Genomic DNA, 26,258 nt, shown 5'->3' with positions numbered 1-26,258 from the left:
AGAGAAGACGAGATAGTCCAATGAATAAGGTAAATACTAGTCACTTTCTCTTTGCTTTCCCAGGTTGTAAAATCATTTAGAACTTGTTGCAATTTAACTTGCTGGCAGAGTTATTACAAAGTAGGGAAACAAGCAACAAATGGCAATTTAATGTCTGCCTCTTCTCTTAGAAGGGATAAAAAAAATAGAAAATGTGCCTATCATGCAGCAATGATATGGGATAAGTTATATGTTCCAACGGCCTTTGGTCTGTTGCACGTAAAGTCATCAAGGTCTGGTTAACTGAGTATTCGTTATGTATTCAAAGTTGTTGAAAATCTCCTAGCAGACTGGGGGTCATTTAAAATGTTTTAAGTTATTAGTCCATTAATTGATGGAAGCAACAAATTACACACACACACACGTGCATATAGATAGATAGATGATAGATAGATAAAACAGATAATTGGGAATGTGGAGCAGAATGAAATACAATTGTAATTACGCTACAGATGCTCCAGGGATAGGCAGCTCATTTTTTAATTGTGACACTTTCACAGATATACTTTGATTTTGTCTAGTTCTGCAGAACTAGATTTTGTCTAGGCCTACTTCATTTTTCTGATAGTTTTTTTTTTAAACTCCCCTAAAAGATGCATGTAAATACATATATAAAACCAATTTTCTCTCTTGATTTTCATTTCTAAATTTATTTCCCTGACAAGTTATTAACTTCTAAATGCATGTTCTCTCAAAACAGGCATTTCAAATGTATCTGGAAATGTTTTTTTGGAGTTCAAAATAGTAACAGTACATTTAGGAAGTGTGAAAGCTGGTGGATCAGCCTTCCCCAGCCTGAAGCCTTTGAGAAACATTTGGAACTAAAGTGTGTGGAAATTCAGGTAGTTGTTTTAGCACACTAGAGGGCGCTGGGCTGGAAAGACTGGAGTGATTAAATGATTTCTAATCCCCAGATTAGTCTAGGAGGTGCAGAGCGGGTCAACCCATATTGAAATTTGTAGAGATCAAATTCCTTGAGCATCCTTAGTTCAACATTAGCACAGCATAAAATGGCATAATGAATTTTTAGAAATTGATTGAAGCACTGAGGCAAGATTCTCTTAATTAAAAACATTTGGCATCTAGGAAATAACTGGCTTCTTAACCTGAGCAGCAGTTGTAATGCTATTAAAAGCATCTTTCTGTAAACTCCCAAATATAGCACAAGCCTATGATGAGATTAGATTTGAAAGAGTCTTATGAATATATTCTTACATTGCAAATGCATTTATAATAGTATGTGTATTAGCAATGCCTTGCCAATAAATCATTAGCTTAATATTCCATTACAGATAATTTATGCCATTTTAATTTGAAAGTTGTTTAATTTAATTGATCATAAATGTATGCAGTAAAATTATCCATACCCAATAGGCACAAACCATTTGATTTCCCATTTCAAATTAATTAGAAAAGCTGAAATGCTACTGCATGTTCTCTTTCCACAACAGATTCTATTTTGAGCTTTGAGATTCAGAGTTCAGTGTAAGCTTGATTGAATGGAAGAAGTTACTCTCTAATTTCCTAAGAAACAAGGGGGAGTTATGCAAAGTGATATGCTCACTGGAAATAAGATAGCAATGTTTTGGAATGTAACCTGAATCTAAACCAATCAAGAGAACAGACATCAAAATAATGTTATACTGGGGCTAGTATATTCCTATCTGATGCTTGCATTACAGATGTATGGATCAGTCCAAATCCACTCCAGTATGGCATACTCTTTGGTAATTAGACAGAATCCAGTGAAGGATCTGACTAGCAGAAGTGCTTTTTACTCACAGAAGAGGAAAGAGATTATTGCTTTCTCCTTAGAGCCTCCTGTGCACCTTCAAAAGCAGCTCCTCAAGGTCTTCCAATCCTCTAAAGCAGGTTCTGTGATGGAATGTGAGGGTGACCTGGAAGACGAAGGAGGAAAGAGATGCCGCCTAGGGAATGATCAGATAAAAGAGAAAGGAGCCTGCAACAGAGTAATGGCCAGAAGAAAAAACTTAGGAAGGGCTGCCCTAATTACTTAGGTGGTAAATAGGGAGGATGGGAGATTTGTACTTGCCCTCAGCCCTCCCAAGTAAGGCAGACAGGAAACACAATGAGATGAGCTAATTCAACTTTACTGTAAGGCTACATTAACAGAATCTTGCAAGTCTGAAAGTACAAATCTCCTTATTTACCACCTGAGTAATTAGGGTGGGCCCTTCCTAAGTTTCTTCCTCTAGAGTTGGGAGGTTTCTACCTCTAGAGTTGGGAGGGAAGGATCCACTGCTTTCCCAGCAGGCTTAAACAAAACACAACAAAACACAGTAATATAAGTTTATTCAGCCAAAGTACTTATAATATTTAAATAATATAATATTTGCTGCTTCTATTTTGTAATCCACCCAGAGTCCATTGGACTAGCTAGCTATATTAAACCTAATAACAACAACAAATCTATTAAACTGTGACTCCTGATTTATAGATGCAGCGCCCAATTGATGGATGAGCCGCCTTTAATTGGGGAAGTGGGAGTGGGAGGCTCCAGCTGATAAGCAGAGGAATGCAAGGATGAGTAGTACAGGGAACTGGCTTTGGGCAGTTTTGCTGCACTTTGAAGACCCCTACCCAATTATAATGGAAAAACACACCCCTTGAACATTCAAATGACCATTAGCGAAGACATGCTAGAGATATTATGGGATGTTAATATGTAACATGGACAGCTTACACGCAGGTGCTAGCCGCTGACCTTAGTTAGCCAATCACAATTTATACAGTACATTCCCTCTTTATGAATTGTATAAATGTAACCAATTGTAACTGCTTGGCCTCCCTCTCAGCCAAGAGGTTCCCCTTTTGCTTATGCGCATAATAAAGAGTACTGGAATCCTTCTGACTTGGTTTCTGATTGGCAGATCCATGCCAGGTTTTACGAACCGCCAGGTTTCCGGCCAGCTTGATGCAAAATAAGATTCTCCTTTTTCTCAAGGCTGCAGAGGAAAAGGCAGAAAACATGCTGTCCAGACTAGATGCTTATAATGTGATCTACTTGGGCTATCTTTGAAAAGATTTTGATCTATGCCAGCTGTTACTTTGCTTCTGAGTCCAGTTCAAAGGTCTTGGCTTTCCTTTTAAAGCCAAAATCCTACAATCCAAACTTAGGGCTCAAAGTCAGGTCTGGAATTGCATACTTGGCAGCTGCGCCCAGCTGCTGCCTATCTGAAATTGCAAGTTTCTTGGAGTGACCCTCAATTTTAGTATTTACCTAATAAGCATTATACTCATGATGCAGAACAGGCATCCAGATGCATCCTTAAGCAAAGGCACCTGATATAAAATTCAGGCAAACAAGAAGAGGGACATCTGCAACAGCTAAAACTGCAACAGCAAAGCAACTGTAAGATAATAAAAATGCAGAATCACTTTTGGGGGGAGAATGGAAGTTCTAATTGGACACTGTTCAATTATTTGTAATTATTCTATCTGAACATAGATTCTCTAGATGTAAATTAAATTGCAGGGAAACTTCCTGTTTTTATTGTTAATAAAATGATTTTTATTTATAGAGTACTGTAGGATTACACTGCCTACATAGAGAAACATATTCATATTTGAAGATCTAGTGACCTATATTTAATTGGGGTTATGCTTGCAACTGTTCTTGCCAGCACTATAACAGGCCAAGGGTGAAACTGATCAGAGTTCTGTTATTTCCCCCCTCTCTGGCCAGGAGACTGGCCGCTGCAAAGCATCAGATTTCTTCTTTTTGCAATTGCAAGGTGCTAGCAATTTATTTCCTATTTATAGAAGGCAGGAGGGAAGGGAGCTTTCTTGCTCTAGGACCATCTTTCTCCTCCTCTAGGCAGCCTTCAGTATCCTGTTTCTAATGCCTGTTGTAGGCACTACATAGTTAGGGCTTCAGGGCAAAGCCTCTAGTTGCCGAATTGCTGGTAGGCTATCCTTGCACCATTACTGCTAGCAATAAGCTTTTAAACACCACAGAGGAAAGGCATTTGGGTGGCTTTGCAGCTACTGCTTTATAATAACTGCTTCCTTTTTTATTTTTGCCAATAGCCAAATAAATGGACATAGTATAGTCAGCTATAAACCATGCATTACATACCCCAATGTCTGGGTACATACATTACACTTAGCAAATCCTGCCAAACCATATCCTGGCTTAGAGCAATAAGTTCTTATCCTAATAGGCCTACAAAAGGAGTTGAACCATTTTTCCTGGTTAGACTCTCACTGGCTGTAAATTATATTGCTATATTTTCTTTCACTGCTCAATAGTTGCTGCTGATGCTGCTTTACAATTTTTTTAAACCAAGTTATATGCTGTTTGGGGGGACCATTTTGGCTGAGAAATAGCATGGAAGTTTCCTATTCTTTTTCAAAGTTTTTTGGGTACTTGGAGGGGAAGATAATTTTATCACTTGTAAAACACTTAACACACATTGTATGCCCAAAATAATCATAATCAGAAAAACATGAAACACCTTCCTAAACATCTCAATTGTTTTTTCTACATTTTTGAGACATATCAAATTCTGTATTTTTGCCTTAACAAAAAACAAAACCTTTGATTCAAGCAAATTAAACCATTCCAGTAGGCAGAAAGCATACAGTAACTGTAATATATATATATATACATACATATACATACACACACACACAGTTTAAATCAATTGCCCTTCACAATACCCCCAAATGCCAAGGTAGTTTTTGCAGCCTGGCTCTGGCTAATGGCCCAAAATAACATAGTTTCTACATGATAGAATGAGAATATCAGCAAAAGGGGAGGAGGAAAAGGAGAAGCCCCATTCTGGGCATCATAATCCCTCCCTGTCTGGCTGCCAGAATTTACATCCTAAATGTAAATGTCCCTTGTGTCAGTAGCAGCACACAGGCAAAAGGGTAACAGAAGGCAGAATTATGCACAAGCCTTTACTAAGCAAAACAGCTCTTCTTTGTATACTTGTAGTACTAAAAGGACACAAGAACTGCAACAAACAGGTCAAACCAACAAGTAAAGCATGTCTCTGTAGCAAGATCCACTCTGGATCGCCTCAACAGTGCATAAGAGCATAAATAACTATACAAAACTCCCTAGGTGTTTTTTTTACATTTTAAATTCACTCTGAAGTCTCAACTAAGAAAAGGGCACAAGAGAATAGAAACACAAAGTACAAGGAGGAATAACAACAGCTTCAACAATTCTGGAAGAGCTAACCTAACCAAACCAAAGCAGAAGTTTGGAAACCAAATCGATACCACTAAACTATGTTGATGATGGCTTTCTGGGTTTAGGTGTTCAGGTACTCTGTGCACTCCATGCATTCTCTTTACCCTGTTGCATATGGAGCTTTCAGAATATCTTTGAAAAGGAAAAGACTTTTTGAATTTATAAAGACATCCTGGATCTCAACATCAACTGGAACCAGGAGTAGTACAGTGTGTGCACACACAGCTAAGCAGCCTACTAACGCAACCAACAGATACTAGTACTTTTTGCACTTTACATTACTTAAGCACAGCACCACATGTGCACACACAGACATCTAATATTCCCTCCAGCCTTCTATCTCCCACACACATTAATCACCCACATGAAGAATAGTTTCCTCACAGGAGTCTTTACAACAACAGCAACAAAGGCAGCAGCTTACCATCCAGGCGGTCAGGCAATCATGTAGTAAGTTGGAAGAATAGTCCTCTCTTCTGTCTGGGCTGAGTGGCCTGCTGCTGGCCAGAGCATCACCCCCATGTTGTATGTACATGTGCATGAGTTCATGCAGACTCAGAGCTAGTGCACCTATTTGACTTGGGGACCAACGACATCATCACTGACCATGCATGAAGAGAAGTTTCCCATGGCAATGGTTTTGGGAAGGATGGGAAAGCGTGGGAGGGATGGTGGATGAATTACACTGTGACTCAGATGGATCAGGGATTAGGTAAACCCACAACTGGGTCTCACTCAAGGTTGAAGATCCCTAGCTGAATGTGTCTTGCCGTAGATGTAGAGAGCACATTATGTGTATTTAATGCAAGCTTGAAACTGCCTTTGGGCCCACAACATGCCTGCTGGTGCATCTGTTGGGCAGCCTGCTGGTGTATCTGGGACACTACTACCACCACATGCCAGATTTCATCCAAGGGCATCTCCTCCTCCTCCTCCCAAACTTTGCCTTCAGCCCCTGGGTTGCTAATGGAGAGGAGTGAGCTGACTGTCTGAAGCTATCTTACGGAGTCCCTATTGCCCTCCCTTAACCAGAGGGAGATGTCCTATAGCTAACTCCAAACTGATGGGGGAGGGCAGATACCTCAAAGGCATGCCTGTTTTTAAAACAGAAAAAGAAAAGACTCTAGTTAAGGTGCAGGTACATGCGCCTAGCAAGCAGCAGAGCTATTGGTACCAGTAAACACAAAGCTAATTGGAAGAATTAATTAATTAAAATGTTCAGAGGAGGAAACACTGTTTTAAATTCTAAAGGGCGCCGATTGGGAAAGCAAGGAAATGAGAGGGGGTGGAGAAACCCATCTCTCATTTTTCTTCCTTCCTTCCTAAAACTACCACCTAGTCACAACACTGAATCAAAACGAAACTTTTTTTTTTTAAAAAGAGGTAAAATGAGATTGAGGCTACAGAGGTTTCCTCAAAGGCAGGCAGACAATTAGATACTTACCACCAGTTACTATCACTTCAGCAGAAGCACCAATTCACAGCTGGGTCCAAGGGTCCCTTGCTGCAATTTCTTCCACTGTAACTTGCTCTCTGGCCAGTCTTCTTCCAATGGCTGCTAGCCACAGAAGGCCTCCCACTGGGTCATGTCCTCCTTCAGTGCTTTCTGCTTTGCTCCAAAGCTCCACTCAGATCAGCTTCCATCCAGCAATAGAGACACAGATTGGTCCAGACAGGAGAATTTAAGAGAACAAGTCAGTTGCAAGGAATAAGACAACAATCTTACCTTAAAAAGAGCATTCAAACCATGGAAACAAATATACTCATCTTGGTCCATGTCCAAAAGAACAAAACATCCCAAATGTCATGTTTCGGTTCATTCACAAACCATCTAAAAACAGCTGTTCAATGCACAAAGCAGTTTGTGTGCATCCTGTCTTGCATATCCGGTATGCTAATCCCCAGTTATTTATGCTTTGTGCCACAGAGGCAACTCAGTTCTTATTGAGACAAAACAGCAAAACAATTTGCCTCAATAAGAAAAATCCTTGTAGATGGGAATGCCAGAGGAGGCCTCCGAAGCAAAGCCAGGTAAAACAAGATGGCCGCTTCACTTTACTGTTAACGGTGAAGCTTTTGCACTGTCCTAGTCTTGGACATTTTCCACTTGGACAGAAAATCTGAAATAGCCATTCCCTTATTTGCCTATACTTGGTTTTATTTGTTTCTTGTCACATATTTGTCTGTATTGTGCATTCAGAGACTGGTCCTAGCCAATTCTAGAGAATCTATATGTAAACAGCTCAGCATTGCCCTCCATAGTAAGACTTTTATAGAGTTTCTTGTGCCAAATATTGGCTGGCAGCATGTCCCAGCTGGCTCAGTCAGTTCTGAACAAATTTAGGACTTAAAGTTTGGAATCCTTTTTTGATCCTGTACCTTGAATCATATCAAGGAACAATAGAAGTTCTGATCCCAGTTGATCCTTCCAGTTTTCCATTTTTTCTGATGGTATTTCCCAAGACAACTCTAGAAATGGGGCAGGAGAGGATCCACTTTGCCTAGAGAATTTGATGCTGCTTTGAAATGTACATGAGACTTTTAACAGTTTTATAGATAAAGGCATTTCAGTAAGTGTAGCTTGTAATACAAACCAAACACTGCTTTTCTTCACAGTGGTTAAAAGTGGAAGAGTCCTATCCTCTCTTGAATTTAGTCACTCTAGCAAGGTTGAGGTATGCTATTTAAAACTACAATTCTCTGCTGGCCTACTTAGGAGTAAACCACAATGAACCTTGTGGGAATTACTTCGGAGCAAACACATGCAAGCCATTCATCTGAAGGTCTCATTGAAGGGTATGGGAAACATCTATTAAATTGCATTTTGTGGAATCACTTACAAAATATTTTAATTACTTAAATTACTTACACATGCTGTAATGTATTACTTAAAAATACTCTCCACACAACAGTGCTAGCAAAAACAACTGCCCAATTTGCATCTTTCTAACTCCTATCCTCTTCAGCAAAGGATCGTTACCTTGTCATGGTGCTGGAGCTTGAACACCTCAATGATGCCATGAGCTAAACCATGAAGGGCCACCCAAGATGGGAAGGTCATGACAGAGAGGTCAGACTAAATGTGATCCCTGGGGAAGGTAATGGCAACCCACCCCAGTATTCTTGCCATGAAAACTAAATGGATCAGTACAACCAGAGATATGTCGGTATACCATCGGAAGATGAGACCCCAGGTCGGAAGATGGTCAAAATGCTACTGGGGAGGAACAGAGGATGAGTTCAACTAGCCCCAGACGTGATGACACAGCTAGCTCAAAGCCAAAAGGACGGCTAGTGGCCGACAGTGCTGGTGGTGAACGGCGAATCCGATGTTCTAAGGATCAACACACCATTGGAACCTGGAATGCAAGATCTATGAGCCAGGGCAAATTGGATGTGGTTATTGGTGAGACGTCAAGATTAAAGATAGACATTTTGGGTGTCAGTGAACTGAAATGGTGTCATGAGTAAGGATGGCGAGCAGGGGGCTCCTTTCCAGACTGTTAAGCGCATGCGTAGCACTGAGGAATTGGTGAACCATTCCAAGAGGCACAGATTGGGACCGCCTTAACCTGCGGGGTTTATATGGCTGGGTTTTTCCCACGCTTGTTCAGTTATGTACTAGCAATAAACATTAGAGAACAGTTCCTTGTCTCAGAGTGTTTCCTGGGAGTCAGGACAAATGGACTGGAATGGGCCACTTCACATCAAATGACCACCATCTACTACTGTGGACAAGAGGAACACAGAAGAAATGAAGTAGCCTTCATGATTAATAGTAAAGTGGCTAAAGCAGTGCTTGGATACAATCCAAAAAACGATAGAATGATCTCAATTCGAATTCAGGGCAATCCATCTAACATCACCGTGATCCAAATATACGCCCCAACCACAGATGCTGAAGAAGCTGAAGTAGAGCAGTTCTATGAGGATCTGCAGCACCTACTGGACAACACTCCTAAAAGAGATGTTATTTTCATCACAGGAGACTGGAATGCTAAGTTGGGCAGTCAAATGACACCTGGAATTACAGGTAAGCATGGCCTGGGAGAACAAAACGAAGCAGGACATAGGCTGATAGAATTTTGCCAAGACAATTCACTCTGCATAACAAACACTCTCTTCCAACAATCTAAGAGATGGCTTTATACATGGATTTCACCAGATGGACAACACCGAAATCAGATTGACTACATCCTTTTCAACCAAAGGTGGTGGACATCTATACAGTCGGTAAAAACAAGACCTGGAGCTGACTGTAGTTCAGATCACGAACTTCTTGCACAATTGAGGATCAGACAAAAGAGATTAGGGAAGACCCACAGATCAGCTAGATATGAGCTCACTAATATTCCTAAGGAATATGCAGTGGAGGTGAAGAATAGATTTAAGGGACTGGACTTAGTAGATAGGGTCCTGGAAGAACTATGGACAGAAGTTCACAACATTGTTCAGGAGGCGGCAACAAAATACATCCCAAAGAAAGAGAAAACCAAGAAGGCAAAATGGCTGTCTGCTGAGACATTAGAAGTAGCCCAAGAAAGAAGGAAAGCAAAAGGCAACAGTGATAGGGGGAGATATGCCCAATTAAATGCAAAATTCCAGAGGTTAGCCAGAAGAGATAAGGAATTATTTTTAAACAAGCAATGCGTGGAAGTGGAAGAAGACAATAGAATAGGAAGGACAAGAGACCTCTTCCAGAAAATTAGAAACATTGGAGGTAAATTCCAGGCCAAAATGGGTATGATCAAAAACAAAGATGGCAAGGACCTAACAGAAGAAGAAGAGATCAAGAAAAGGTGGCAAGAATATATGGAAGACCTGTATAGGAAGGATAATAATATCAGGGATAGCTTTGATGGTGTGGTCAGTGAGCTAGAGCCAGACAACCTGCAGAGTGAGGTTGAATGGGCCTTAAGAAGCATTGCTAATAACAAGGCAACAGGAGACGATGGCATCCCAGCTGAACTGTTCAAAATCTTGTGAGATGATGCTGTCAAGGTAATGCATGCTATATGCCAGCAAATTTGGAAAACACAAGAATGGCCATCAGATTGGGAAAAAATCAACTTACATCCCCATACCAAAAAAGGGAACACTACAGAATGTTCAAACTATTGAACAGTGGCACTCATTTCACATGCCAGTAAAGTAATGCTCAAGATCCTGCAAGGTAGACTTCAGCAATTCATGGAGTAAGAATTGCCAGATGTACAAGCCGGGTTTAGAAAAGGCAGAGGAACTAGGAACCAAATTGCCAATATCCGCTGGATAATGGAAAAAGCCAGGGAGTTTCAGAAAAACATCTATTTCTGTTTTATTGACTATTCTAAAGCCTTTGACTGTGTGGACCATAACAAATTGTGGCAAGTTCTTAGTGGTATGGGGATACCAAGTCATCTTGTCTGCCTCCTGAAGAATCTGTATAACGACCAAGTAGCAACAGTAAGAACAGACCACGGAACAACGGACTGGTTTAAGATTGGGAAAGAAGTATGGCAGGGCTGTATACTCTCACCTTACCTATTCAACTTGTATGCAGAACACATCATGCGACATGCTGGGCTTGAGGAATCCAAGGCTGGAGTTAAAATCGCTGGAAGAAACATTAACAATCTCAGATATGCAGATGATACCACTTTGATGGCTGAAAGTGAAGAGGAACTGAGGAGCCTTATGATGAAGGTGAAAGAGGAAAGTGCAAAAGCTGGCTTGCAGCTAAACCTCAAAAAAACCAAGATTATGGCAACCAGCTTGTTTGATAACTGGCAAATAGAGGGAGAAAATGTAGAAGCAGTGAAAGACTTTGTATTCCTAGGTGCAAAGATTACTGCAGATGCTGACTGCAGTCAGGAAATCAGAAGATGCTTAATCCTTGGGAGAAGAGCAATGACCAATCTCGATAAAATAGTTAAGAGCAGAGACATCACACTGACAACAAAGGCCCGCATAGTTAAAGCAACGGTGTTCCCTGTAGTAACATATGGCTGCAAGAGCTGGACCATAAGGAAGGCTGAGAGAAGGAAGATAGATGCTTTTGAACTGTGGTGTTGGAGGAAAATTCTGAGAGTGCCTTGGACTGCAAGAAGATCAAACCAGTCCGTCCTCCAGGAAATCAAGCCAGACCGCTCACTTGAGAGAATGATATTAAAGGCCAAACTGAAATACTTTGGCCACATAATGAGAAGACAGGACACCCTGGAGAAGATGCTGATGCTAGGGAGAGTGGAAGGCAAAAGGAAGAGGGGCCGACCAAGGGCAAGATGGATGGATGATATTCTAGAGGTGATGGATTCGTCCCTGGGGGAGCTGGGGGTGTTGACGACCGACAGAAAGCTCTGGCGTGGGCTGGTCCATGAAGTCATGAAGAGTCGGAAGCGACTAAACGAGTAAACAACAACAACTTACTCCTATCCTACCAGTGGAAGAGCTACCATACCAAATTACACTGATAGTCCACTTAGCTCATCTTGTTTTCCCAGGTATAATACACCTGAATGAGCCCTAGGAAGGGCACCTTGTTGCTATCCATCCTGCATTATTTTTTCTGCACATCAGATCATTACAGTGGTTCTATCATGGAATATGCCAACCATTTCTTCTGAATGATAGCTAGTATTCAGTAGTTGCCTTATCCTGAAAGTTGACTGACCTTCTTCAAACCCCTTTTACAGGGTTTGCAATATTATTTTGGAATTTCAGGGTTTAAATAGGTACCATATTTTATTATCTGAAATATCTTGCTTATCAGTAAATAGTACTCAACATTTTGTGAAAGTAAGTTCTTATGGTCATCTGGAGGATCTCTCTCTCTGCCTTCTCACATGGACACACACATACACAAGCTTCACCCAATATGACTGTAAAGGCAGCACACTATGAGAATACTTACACGTTATTATCAGTGGTATGTTAACCATTGTTGAAAAACTTATCTAAATCTTGCTAGTTTGTGTTTTTGCTGCTCCAGATGCACCACTGCGAAAATGAATTAGAGCAATAACCCTATTGATATTCTACCCATATGAAACAAATCATCAAGGTATGACAGCTAAGTAGAAATCTTAACACAAAGTTTATTTCACTAAGGTTGACTTATGTTTGTTTGGATGAGCATCTTGTTCTAAACTAGGCATCCCCTTCTTCACTAAGTAGACAGTTCTTCTTGCTAAGTATGTTATTTGCCCTTTTCAATATTCTTCATTATTATATTTTTTTGATAGGGGAAATTTCCAAACAAAGTTCTAAAAATAGAAGCAAAAATTATTTTTAAAAATGGTATATAGATTAAAAACTATTAATAGTAGGTCAAAAATTCATCCCATGGAGGGACTGTTTCACTTAATCAGACAATCTTTGTAAAAAGTAAAATATCCCTGGAATTGAGCTTGATGCTTCATAGTGTCCAAATGCCCATATATCTTTCTTAGTAACATGATGGCTGGCTATCAACTTCTTCCTTGTTAGGTTTTTTTTTTTCCAACTTTTTTTTCCAACTTCCTAGCAGCCACTATGGAAAAGAAAGGCAACCATGCACCTATGATTGCATCCTATGTTAACCTCAAGGAGGTAGGGCCTATTTAAGGCTTAGTTAAGAAACTAAGTGTACTTTCTAAGCTGTGAGTGCAAACTGGTTGGTACTGAAAAGTCAGTGGCAGGAAAGTGAGTTCTGCTCAGTTTATATACAGGAAAAGTATCTTGAACTTAAATAATATCAGGCCCTCTACTGAACATAGGAAGAAAATGTGGCTGAGGAAGTCCCAATTTTGGCAACCTACAGAAGAGCTTTGCATGCATTCAAATACCTTCTGTGAATGCATTCAAGACTCATTCTTTTAAAACAGGGGATGTCTCCACTGCACCATTGCTGGCTTTCAAGATTAGGAGATCAGAAAAGGAGGCAGAGGAGTTCCTTCCATCCTCCTGATAGGACAAGCAGGGTTAGTGGGCAAACCCATATACCACATTGTTTGAAGGTCAGTATTTCTTTGACCCAGTTTCTCGTATATATATATTTTTGGAAGGCTCAATTGGCACCACAGAAATGCATTAAATTTCTCAGTTACATTCCCAGAACTTGCCTGCCAGGTTGTGAGATCCTGGGAAAGGGGAAGAAGCTCTGAGATTTCTTTGAAACTCAGATTCTTTGACTTATGAAAGGGTCTGTGGCTTAAGAGGGCAAATTTTGGCATCTGAAGGTATAGCCAAGGAGTCAAGAACTACTCTCAAATATGTTATCTCTGAAATAAAGCCTAGTCTGGAGTTGTACACTGCAGGTCTCCTTGATATAAAGTAATACAATATTGGACCACCAGGTTTACAGAATGTAATACTCTTTAATTTGGATTGCAATGTTTACAGAATCACTTAGGAAAACAAGAATGGTGGACAACTAAAGAATCTTACACCTGAGCAATGAATAAAGGTGATGCAACAATCTGGTTAAATATACATTTGAACCATTTGTTATGTTCCACATGAAATATAGTTGATTCCATGCTTTGTTCAGTGAAAATGGCATTTCTCTCCAGTTTCAACTTTCTTATAGAATCCTTACATTTAATTGCCCAGTGAAGGGTACTCTTTAGGATAAATGTTTTCCCCCATTTTTTCTCTCTTCAGTTGATATTATCAATTGGTTATAATTAATATGGAATGCACCACATGCATCGGTTGAGGGTGATATTTGACTCAAGACACACCAGTCTCTGAAAATAATATTTTGATATGAAGTCATTAGCAATTTAATGGAATAGCATGTTCAGGTGTACTGAAGAAAGAGCTCCATGCATTCACTCCAGAGAGGCTTTTTCAATTTAGTGCTCCTAAACAAAAGTGAAATAATAGTAACAGTTTAATATGCAAGTTAATTAAATGGTAACCCAAAAGTAACCAAGCAGTTAGAGACTTCCAGTAGCTATTTTGGTATGGCAAACAGGAAATTATTAACCCAGAAAGCTGTAATGATAAATAATAGATAATGCTTGGTATTAGCATTATCCTATGATGCTAAGAACAGTTTCCCTAACCCATTAATATACAAGTACTTTGCTTTAAAACCCTAGACTTTGAGTGGCATTTAAAAAAAATAAGTATATCAAATAATGGGATGTTGATAGAATTTCATTTGGTTCTGAATAGCACGGACCTTTTATAGGATACCATAGATTGTTTGCAGCATTATATATGCCTTTATATTTTTGCTTCATCTGCATATTAACTATGGATCTAGGCTTAGTGAATGAAATTCAACCAGAGAGTAAAAGTGGGAAGTATGCATCATTAATCTTTTATTAGGTCTTGATAGAGCAGTCCTATGCACTTCAGAGTGTCTTAGCACTCAAATCCAGTGCCTTTCTGGTAAAAAGGTGAAATGTTTGCCTCTCTCCCCTCCACTCCTAGTATCTAAGGGAAAGAAAATACTTTAGACTGGTCCAAGGGCCTGTCTCAATTTCGCAATTCCTTCCAAACAGATTAGCAGTGGCAATTCAATTTCAAATTTTCTTATTCAAGATATGAACTATTTGGGAACTGGGGGTGATACCCTTGTACCTAACAAAATGATGAAATGTTGCACTGCTGGACTTACTCAAAAAAGTACATGGAAAACCAAGTAGCACAGGAAAAGAAAAATAGTAGTTAAAAAAAGTTGCTGCTGAGTTTTGAAAAAGCAACCATCTAATTAAAGTGAAAGTGTTATAAGTACTATTCTTGGTGAAATAGCTCTAAAAATATTAGAGACCTTGCAATTATTGCCTCAGATCAAGGGATATTCTTGCCTCTGTGAGGCAGCCAATGGATTTTGTTAATCAAGAAAAAAAAATGAAGTTTGCCATCCAAATGGACAGGAGGGCCCAAGGTGATCTAACTTGGAAAAGCGCATTTTGGAAGTGGAGCATAAAATATATATCTGGAATATGCTGTGATGGTGAGTGGTGGATTAATGGAAGGTGATGTCCATTTGTACCCTCCATTAATATTTGCTGGTCCATTCTGGTGATGGGCAAACATGGTGCCCAGATTTTTTATACTTATATTAAATGCTTGCAGGCAGCTTTGTCTTACATGCTTCAACTTACTTCAAGGAAAAAGAAGGAGAAAGAAGCCTATTTCTTGCTTTTGCTACTTGGGGAACTCAGTTCACAAGTGAGAAAAAAAAATATTCCTCATTTTCTCTCTGAACAAGGTTCAAACTGAGTTACCTATTGACCTACCAAATATCTTTTTTTTTTTTTCACTCCTGACTAGAGATGGATAAATCTGTCATCCTAGTTCATTTTATTCTTTTTCAGTCTTAATCCAATTCCATCCCATTTCCTCGTTGGCTCTTGATTTTTTGAAAAAAGTTTGGACTAAAGATATATATATATATATATATATATATATATATTTGTATGAATTTCTTCAACCTGGATGCTTTTCCTAATAAAATGTTTTTTGTAATATTTTCAGCAATAGACACATTTTTTGGCTGTTAGTTTTCCTAACACGCATATTTCTATATTGAAAATGTGCATATATTGGGTAATTATTGTGTTTTGGTTCGTGAATTGGTTCATTGAGTGTAAATTAAGGTAAGTTCACATTAAAATATAAACTGAATGAATTACTTCCCCAGTCCCTAGTCTTGTACTTTTAAAAAAAAAAAATTAAAAAAATCCTTCCCTGACTTTCATTGCATGGAAAACCACAATGAAATAGCATTTTTATCAGAGCTGCTGGTCCCTCAGGGATTTCTTTCGTATTCTATGATAAGAACTAATCATTCACAGGTCTGAGATTTTTTCACTCCTATGTGGTTTTGCCAAGGGAACCTCACAGGAGGGATTTTGACAGAATGAAGACTTGGAACAGTGAATGTTCCTCTTGAACCTTCTTAGCATTCATGACTTTTGTGTTTTAATTCAACATGGTGGCCACTCCTTATTACTGCTATAATAATAACAGAAAAGCTGTCTTCCCTCAATTCATGAGAGACCAATAATTCATCTGGAAGCAGGTGCTCAAAGATCATTACAGACTAGTAATGTTTATTAATGAGGCTCCCAAAGTGCTATGCTTTGTAAAACATATAAAGGCATATGGTCTTCTGCCAAGATTGCTTATGAAGACCTCTTTGAAGATCTTGCTATTGATAGGACTTGGGAATGAGGAATCTCAAAGGGCAATTGTCCTTCGATCGCTGGGTCTCATCCAGGATTCTAGTACCAAGCATGAAAAGGAAACACATGAATTGCAAAGGCTCCTACTTTGCATCCTTTATCAGGATAAATATGCTTGATGGTTGTTCCTAAGTAATAAACTGACAATAATCCAATGTTCTCCCATCAACTTTATTTTATTACTGTGTTAGTTGGGTAAGAAAAAAAATATGCTGACTTTCCATAGAGAGGAGTATGTTTCTGAACACCAGGAAATTATGTTACTAATGGCCGAGGTATATAATATGGCTTTTGCTCCCCTCACCAGTATATCAAAACCCATCATTTTCTTTTTATAGGCCATCTGTTGTGATTGTTTCCTTGATCTGCATGCTGCTATTGTATATGAATTATGCACTTTTATCTAAAAAGCAAGTTACGAGTTGCTTTCAATTGTCACATTCAGCAAGCTAACTTGGAGGCAGCACAAACATTACTGCATTCTGCTTGCCAGCTGAAATACCTCCTCATCCAATATGACTCCTCTTCCAAGATGGGGGGGGGGCAGATTGTGTGGGCTTTTTCATTCTGGAGGAGGAGTTGTGATTGTTAGTTTTCTTTGTCATGGTTACAGCACTCGCATGAATTGACTAGTTGCACATATAGCCATTTTGAAAGGTTAAACAGCAGAGCCAGCTTTTGTTTTTATAGTAAAGGAGAGAGATGGGGATGTGGGTAGAAAGGGATATCATATTAGGCTTTCCATAAACTACAGATTTAATATATTTTTGTTAGCTATATAACTGAAGCAAGGCTTATCATCCTAAGAATTGCTGTTTTCTTCTGTTTCTGTAAAACAACAAAGCAAAGATAGTTAGATGAACCTTGATATACTTTCAGAAATGTGTGGGGAACTAATAATCAGAATAATTTTAACACACAGCACTTCCTGATTGCTCTGTATAGAAGCTAATCCTAGTAAAGGCCAAATTGGCTTTGCAGCAGTTGTGCCACAAAGGTCATATGGAAATTGTGGATGCTCAGCATTGCATGTTTCATGACTTTCATCAGCGGAATATGCTCCACTTGACTTGGAAGGTGGTGATTTTTTACCTCAGGAATGAGAGGAAACCAAACCCAGCTCTGAAGGCACTACATTCTGTAGCCTAAGAATGATGCAGGCACAGACTTTCTCCTGCAGTTATATAGATAGGGACGCTCACAGGACATGGTCAAAAAAGTCAAGATGTAAAAAGAGGTGGGGCTTCAACCATGCAGTCACCACTGCCATCTCGACTGTCCTGCCAGCTGCTAATGCCATTTTACATAAATGAGCCACTAGGCAGGCACACAAGTGACTTCCTTTATGGCAGGGCTACCAGTTGAGGCAGATCAGCTTTGCCTTCACTTCTACAGTATATTGCCATTTCTGCACAAAGGGGAACCTCAAGAGAAAATGCACCTACTTTGCATATCCCAGGTTCTTGAGTCATGGTGATGCTGGGATACATTACTATCTTCACTCACATTTGCAGGGTGAACCAGATGCTTCTTTTCTCCAGTTTGTGTGGCAGCTTTATTATTTACTCCATATATCAAAACTGCAGCAAGCCTGAAAGACTTTCAAGGTTACTTGGTTTGCACTATAATGTAATGACAAGTGATTATTTTTATTTACAAAAAAAACCCCCAAAACCCAACCCAATTCCCCTGTTAACAGAATTTAGGAAGAACACATAAGAAGACACAAGGAGAACAGAAGCCTCTGCTGAACAATATCAGTTGCAGTTCCCAGAATCACACAGATTGTAATTGCCTCCTGGGAAGTTTTATCATCTAAAATTTCAAACCACTTAGCAATTTTTGCCCTCAGAACACTTTCAGTTGGTTCTGTAGTTGCAAGCTCATGTGCTTAGTTATCTCTGGTTGCCTTTCCAGGGAATGTATTTTATTTACTTTGAGAAGATTAAATGAAAGGCAAAAGGAGATTAAAGAATTTTACTATAAGCAACAAGGAATGACAATCGCTTGTGGACTATATGTAATAAATCTCTAATATACATGGAAGCACTTATGCACATAAATTTGAAATTATAACTCTGCTCCTAAATATTTAAACATACCCTTATGTCGTTTAGACATTATTTCCAACCTTGGGTCTTTAATTTAGATTAACCAAGATCACCCTCTAAACAGATACCAACATCCACCAAGTCTCTGTAGCTTCCAAATGCAAGCTGGTCCTAGTGTGAGGTAGGTGCTTCAGGCACTTGATTCAGGGTGTCATGAAACAGCAGCAAATTGTTAGATTTTTAAATCAAAATCATAATTTATTACATAATAATAATATTTTATAATTTATTCTTGCCTAGGAGGGGACGGTGTGATTCCTAGATACTCTTCTTCTGGTGCCAGCATGTGAACCTGGATGCTATATACCATGGCTTGAGGAAAATTGGAGAAGCCACCATTTGCTATTCTCCCTCAGAGACCCAAGTGACTAGTTAGGGGTTACTTTTCATCAGATTTGTTAAACTCAAAGAGATGATGTTTCTACTAATCATATCCCACAATGGGCCAAGAAAAAAAAAAGATGAGCTGGCCCTTATTGCTGTAATATTCTCCTCTCTAATTGGTTCACTCTCTTTCACTACTGCTATGGAGTTGTTCCTCAAAGTAGAATCTCTGTTCTTCTAGGGAATAAAAAGTACCACTGCCAGATTTACTCGGTTAAATTCAATATAGATGACCTTCTAAGTCAATTAAAGGGCACTTGTCTGGGAACAGTAGTGGCCTTTAAAGGCTGGAGAGTTCATATTCTCATATTAAGCCCATCTGCCAGCCTTCAGCAGGATTAATTTCATTTCAGAATGTTCTCAAATCTGAATACTGATTTGATGGACTGCTTCTTAGTCACATGTGTTGTTCCAAATCCAATACAAGCCCCTATTTAAAAGGGCTGATGTATTCCACTAATTAGAACATTGGCCTGGATTTTTGTTTTATGCCTGACTTTACCAGAAGGTTGGGTTCATTTATAAAATAATAAAAGTATTATATACATATGTAAATATTAAAAGAGAAAGTCCTTGCCAGCAGGCTTCCATCTAAGGACCAAGAAGCATATGGTGTAATGCACATCAGGTGTATTTAAGCTGCCAGTTTTTAAAAAAAATAGAAGTAGGGATGGGTCCCAGACTAAAATGCTCTCCTAATCTAGAATTGAAGCCCACATTAATGTTCTGCCAAAAAGAGAACAGCTCTATCCCCCAAAGCTTACTGGCTGCCCTCCAAAAGTGACACTTTTATTTCAGAGTTCAGATGAATAGAATATATTTTTAAAAATAATTGGATGCCATGCTGCATAATGATATCTTCTTCAGGGATAAATTCCAAAGCATTTTCAAAATATAGGTGCAGGGGAGGAAGTACCTTCCCAATTTCAGGGTGACAAAAAAGTGTCCTTATTCACTCCTGTTTTTGGGGAGACATTTCCTATGAAAAATAGCCCAAATTACCCAAAAGGCTGTGAAGGGCCTTACTATCTGGGTGCCTGCAAATCAGACTTTGGGGTGGAAAACAACTAGAGGTGCAAATGATTCAAAATAAAACAATCCAGTAGTTCACCTTCAAAGAAGCCTTTGATTCAAAGAAATTTTGATCCAAGATCCCTTTCAGTAAGGACCTTGAATTAAAGAAATACTTGCCTTGGAAGTAATGGATTGGAACAGCTGTGCCTCTTTCATCCAGATGTTTAAAGCGGTTTTGGGGTAAGTGGTGCACATTCACTACAGTGAAAAGCTAGCCAAATCAAATCATACCAGTTTGTTCAGTTTGATGTTTGAACTTAAAAAATTAAGACAGGGTGACTCACTTTTCCAAGTTGAGGCACTGCCTCAGATTGAATTGGTGCAATGGCCCAGGATCAGACAATGTCCTGAAGCAGACTACTGCCAAATCATACACAGGTATGAGTGGGAATGCTTCAGTGGGAAATGAGATATCCATACATTAAGTTCCCACAAGACAAGATAGAGAGCAAACAATAAATAAAATGTCTGGAGGAAATATCAGAATGGAATGGAATGGAATGGAATTTATTTTAGGAAGCATGAATTGATTCAGTATTGGCTGAAAAATTCAATGTTAATTGAAAGGATAAGAAATCAGGAGGAGACATAAGGCATCAATTATTCCTGTTCATGTGAGTCAGATCAGAGAATGCAGAGTTAAAAAGCATTCTATCTCTCCCCCAGGTTATTGCCATAGGAATTTCATGGTTGTCCTGTTCCCTGTCATGATACATCTGTCAGAAACCATTACTTTGGAGAAAATCCCACTTCACTTTGGAGAGCCATAGATTCTCCAAAAAGTGACCTAATTTGATTCAAGATTTAGAGTTCAGTTGAGCCCAGTGAAGATCCCTAACAGTTTGTATGTATACATGAGTCTTCTGATTTAAATCACATTTTGCCTGTTTCGTCCTGCTCCATTTGCTAAATGAATCCAAGGGAAAAGCCAAACAGTATGGATGCCATTTACAAAATAGACATGAAATCAGGTTTTGGCATTTCAAAGCTTGAACTAATCATGAAAATCTATGTTACTCTCTGGTTTTGTTCTCAAAGTATTGTCCAATCAAAATGTGGACTTTGTCATCAAAGTAAAAATAAATGTTCCCCTCTCTTGACTTAAAAGTTGCAAACATTAGAAAGACCCCCGCTGTGTGGATTTTGTTTTTCCACCTAGATTTTACACAACTTTCCTCAGTACAAATAATTTCAGCACAGAAATGCTGAATCAGGAGCAGAAGCCCAGAATGTTATGAGAAGCACAAAATAGGTCTCTGTGTGTGTGTGTGTGTGTGTGTTTAATCTATGCCACCCTCCTTATTACTTCATATTTCAAGGATGAAAATAAATATTTGCCCTGTGGGAAATATGATTCATTGCTATAGCACCTTATAGTATATAGCCAATAGTGCTGCAATTCTGAATTAAAGAATTGGCTGCTTCAGCACTCTGTGATGGGATTTAGGATGTTTGGAAAGTCTCTGTTAAAAATTATTTGGGAAAAAAAAGCCCCATATTGAATCAACACATCATTTCATACCTCTGAAGTGCTGATGATTTGACCTCATGCAGTTCCTGGATGACTTTTCCAGGCTTATTCACACAATGTTCCCATGTAGGTCCTTTTCCAGGATGATGGAGGACTGGGGCTGCACATTTATCTCAACACGCCCTCCCAAAGTTCTGTTTCAGGTGTCTAGTAACCACATGTGAAGCTCATTTTTTCCCAAAGGAACCATTAGGATGCTTGGTCGCAAAGGTATCCTTTTTATGTCAGACTGCCTGTCCTCAAGAGCTGCTCAGTTTTATGGGGTGAGGAGGTGGATTCCTTTACAAACTCAACATTCAGATGAGAATGTTAGACATGACAGACACCATATTGAGCCAGGGCTACTGTCGTATACCTTCAGAGGTGGTGGACTTTCCTTTGCTGGATGGCCATCTGTTGAAGATGCCTTGGTAATAGATTTTACAATTGAGCAGGGAATAGACTAGATAATCTCTAACAACCCTTTGAATCCTTATAATTTTTGATTCTAGGATTCTAAAATCAAAGCACTCTTCAAAACAAAGAAAAACTATGGATTTTTATAAAAAATCAGTATTATATGCAAATTTAGGCAAATGTGATTGAGCTATTAATGAAATTTTTTAAATCACATTGAATTAAATAGGGCTTAAATGTGCTTAAAGTGAGTAAACTTCATCACTTCAGCAAACATTATTGTAGCAAACACTTGGAAAACTTCACTTTGAGCAGACTTCGGAATAGGAACTGAAGTGAGCTGACTTACTGTTGTAAATAAGTGGGGAAATAAATACAGATTCATTATTCACAGTCAGTCTTTTGGGGGATAAACAAGCTGTAGATTCTGGGTAGAATCAATCCAGAGATAAGTATCTTTATGTCATATTAAGTTTAAGAGAAGGCTTAACCACGTGCTTACTTTTTTTTTTCACGTTAAGCAATGGAGAGAAAGTGTCTTTTGATAGCCCTTGCTCTGTTTAATTTTTTTTTGGTTACAAATAATTTTAATCTGTTATATTTAATAAGAAAAAATAATGCCATCAATAAAAATGCACTCTAGTCTTTGATGAATAAAAGGATTCTATTGAAGAAAATGTGATTCCTACAAAATCACTGCTAATTAGGATGAAAGCTATATGAGCTTTTGTTCAATTTATTACAAGAACCACTACCATGAACACAACCAGCTCTACCAATTGTTTGGAAAAGCAAGTACTTGTTTTTCATTAAACAATTATTGTATACCATAGACCTTCAATGTTCGTATATCACTTTCAAAGCAATCAAGAATATAAGTTTAATTCTAGCACCCTAAACTTGATGGATAGATTAGGCTGGCATGTTGGCATGGCTCTCCAGTGGAAGAGATAAGGACCCCCACTAGGCTGGCATGTTGGCATGCCTCTCCAGTGGAAGAGATAAGGACCCCCACTAGGCTGGCATGTTGGCATGCCTCTCCAGTGGAAGAGATAAGGACCCCCACTAGGCTGGCATGTTGGCATGCCTCTCCAGTGGAAGAGATAAGGACCCCCACTAGGCTGGCATGTTGGCATGCCTCTCCAGTGGAAGAGATAAGGACCCCCACTAGGAGGTTGGATCTACTGCAGTAGGGGCATCTTCTAGTCTAGCCAGTGATAAGCCTGAAAAGGCAGGGTTCCTCTTACTCCTTTATCATTCCTTCAGTGAAGCAAATGTTTAAAACCACATTGCCACAAGCTCAAGTGACATGCTCTTTTCATCCGCCAGGTAACCAATAGGGTTGCATAATGCTCAAAATTTAATGGGGAAAAAACCAAGATGCTTCACAATGCCCACTGATGCTACGGAAGTGTCCTACTTCCCCCTTTCCCACTTCAAAGCCAAAGCCATAGTACCTAATGTTGGCTTAAAAATGCATATGGGAACAATGCACACAAACCCATTCTTCACTGTGTATTTTCATGCTATTGGATTTAAGGAACTGATAGATGCAGAAAGTTGGGAGCCAGCGATCACTTCTTCCTTCAGTGCAAGTGCATCCCTATAACCTAGGAAGTAATGAGGAATTGGAGTTAAATAGCAAGAATGCTGCCTTGCAGGATTTCTTAATCTGGGGCTATGCTTCAAGTAGCTCTCCAGTTTGGCAGCAGCTTAAGTCTGCCCTTGGTTGCACATTAAAGGATAAGCACTGAGCTTCTACATAGCATATAGCTTCTATATAGTAGTTCAGGGTCAATTGCTGTGTCTCCCACCTAGCTGGTGGCTTTGAATATGATAATTGTACAACAACCACTATTAACATACTACTTACACTTGAATTGTGAATATAGATAACTAAGGAGAAAGAAAAAAAAAGATGCCTCTCTTCTGAATCTTATTTGGTCTTTTGCTTATTAAACATCAATTGGATAAGCATTTCTTCTCCCCAGCTTTCTCTGTCACTAACTGGAAATGCAGAAGAGTAAATACAAACCACCAAATTTCATAAAGTATTCCGAAAGGATTAAGGAAAATCTATTTAAGTGAACATAACATTGTTATTCATTTTCTTGAGAAGCAGGAAGGATTATTAAATGCTGTAGGGTTTTCTGACTAAAGGAGCTAGATGCATTGGGACATGTCACAGCCTACATCAATGGGATCTTTAAACATTTGCTTCATCAGATGAATTATAAAATTAAACAACATCATTTAAAAGCTGCCAATCTATCCCTTTCAAGGTTCCCTGTATTATCCAACTAATAAAAAGCTAACTATCAGAAGAACTGGGAAGCTAGAAGATCTCCCCCCTGCCTTTGTTTGTTTGTTTGTTTGTTTTCCTTTTCCTTCCCCTCCTTACCTGCTATTGTTGAAGTTCTTTTTCTCCTGCATTATCTTCTACCAAACTAAGGTCTGATACTGAATGCCTTTGAGAGATTACCCATTTTATCTGATGTAAGTAATAGCTAAAAGTGATGGGTGAAAGTATGTGGCTTGCACAAGAGCATAATTACCAGTATCCTTGTCCTCTCAGTTCCAGACTTTCCCAGTTTGGAATAGGGAGATCTTGGAATAGGGGACATCTGTGTAATTGGTAACCCTGTTTAATAGAATTCTTGACAGCAGAAAAAGATTCTTCTGGCCATCACACATGTAAACACAGTCTGTAGACAATCCATTCCAGTACAGGAATGATGAGGAATGTGATTGGACATGGAAGTGGAAATCTTGTTCTGTCTATATGTCCTCCTCTCCTTTGGTTCTGAATAGGCTGAATATTGGCACAGACTATCCAGGAAGAATGTTGGGGATTAGAGATTTTATACACACACCATGTCCATCAGATATTTTTGTATTAACAGGCATAGTGACCATTGTATTTAGAGGGGTTTAAGTGACATATTTTGATTTCTCCTTCATATTAAGAAAATTATAGAAACTTAGAGTGTACTCTGAGTCATAGTAATATTTAACCTGCTTGTTTTTTCACTTTTGCTTAGAAGTGGTGGGGGGAGAGAAAACCCCAAGATTGTTTGTGGTAGCACCAGCTTATCTGTATAGCTTCTCAGGCTCTTGGATTACGTCATAAACAGGTGCCCCAGACTCCTTATCCAAAATGTTTGATAAGTCACAAAAGTTAGAAGTTAAAGCACTTGTTTTGTTACATGCATTTCCAGTGGTAACCAACACTGCTCCTTGCAGATTAATACATGCTGCAGAATTCATTAGAGCTGAAGCAATAGTCCTTCCAGTCTTTGAACAAATGATCATTTTGAATGGTCTCTTTGAGTGCATGGCTTTCTTATCTATATTTTTCTGACATTACCGTTACTGATATTGCAGTCTGATGCATCTCCGGGTGGAAGTAAATTTCCTTGAGCTTGTTAGGACTTACTTCCACACTAAGGCAAGTATAGATAGAATTACTTTCTCTTTTGAGAACTGGATATGCAGAACAATGTGAAGGCTGTTCAAGGAAATGTCGTGCAGACAGCAGTCATGTAAACTTATTGACATAAAAATATTTATATCTATATTTATTTCCCAGAATAGATCTGGGATGAAAAAGATACATTTTTGTCAGATAATATTGAAAGCAGTCTTATGCAAACAGGTGCCATACAGGTTTTTTTGGACTATAATCTAATTGTATTCAGGCAGCATGCCCAATAGACTTTCCCCAAGATGGCACCCTGAAGATGTAGGGGAGTATAGCTCTCATCATCCCCAGCTAGCTCAAACATACATATGTATCTTATTATACCTCAAAGGAACTCAAGGCTCTTCTTGCCACTCTTATCTTCATAATAATGTTGTGAGTGAAGAGATTGAAGACGATCAAGATAATCCAATGTGCTTCATAAATATGAGGATCTGAATCCAGTGGTGTTTTTAGGTAGATTTAGAGTATAGGCTTAATAGTCTTACCAGAACCTCCTCTTTTGAAGGTAATGTATATTATTTCACAAAGTTCAACATATGAATCAATTATTTTGCCCTCTGTGGACTTTTGTCACTCATTTTGCTCTTTGACACCCTAGACATTCACCCTTAGTGATGACATTCATTCTCCAGTGGAATAATTGTTCAGATTTGATAGTAACCATTTGATAGTAACCATTTGATATGTGATTTTCTTATCCAGAGTTCTAATTCTGCCCAATGCTTGGCTATCTGTTTTATCATGGGCTCTCATTCCAACTTCACTGTGGTCTGAATTGCTTTGGCCCTGGTCTGCCTATTGCTGGGTTGAAGCTTTCAGTAGATTTTGGGTGAAATGGAACATAATCAATCAT

This window comes from Candoia aspera, chromosome 1 (genome assembly GCF_035149785.1).
Source record: "Candoia aspera isolate rCanAsp1 chromosome 1, rCanAsp1.hap2, whole genome shotgun sequence".
Taxonomy (NCBI): domain Eukaryota; kingdom Metazoa; phylum Chordata; class Lepidosauria; order Squamata; family Boidae; genus Candoia; species Candoia aspera.
The sequence above is the reverse complement of the archived record's forward strand: the minus strand, read 5'-3'. Positions refer to the sequence as shown.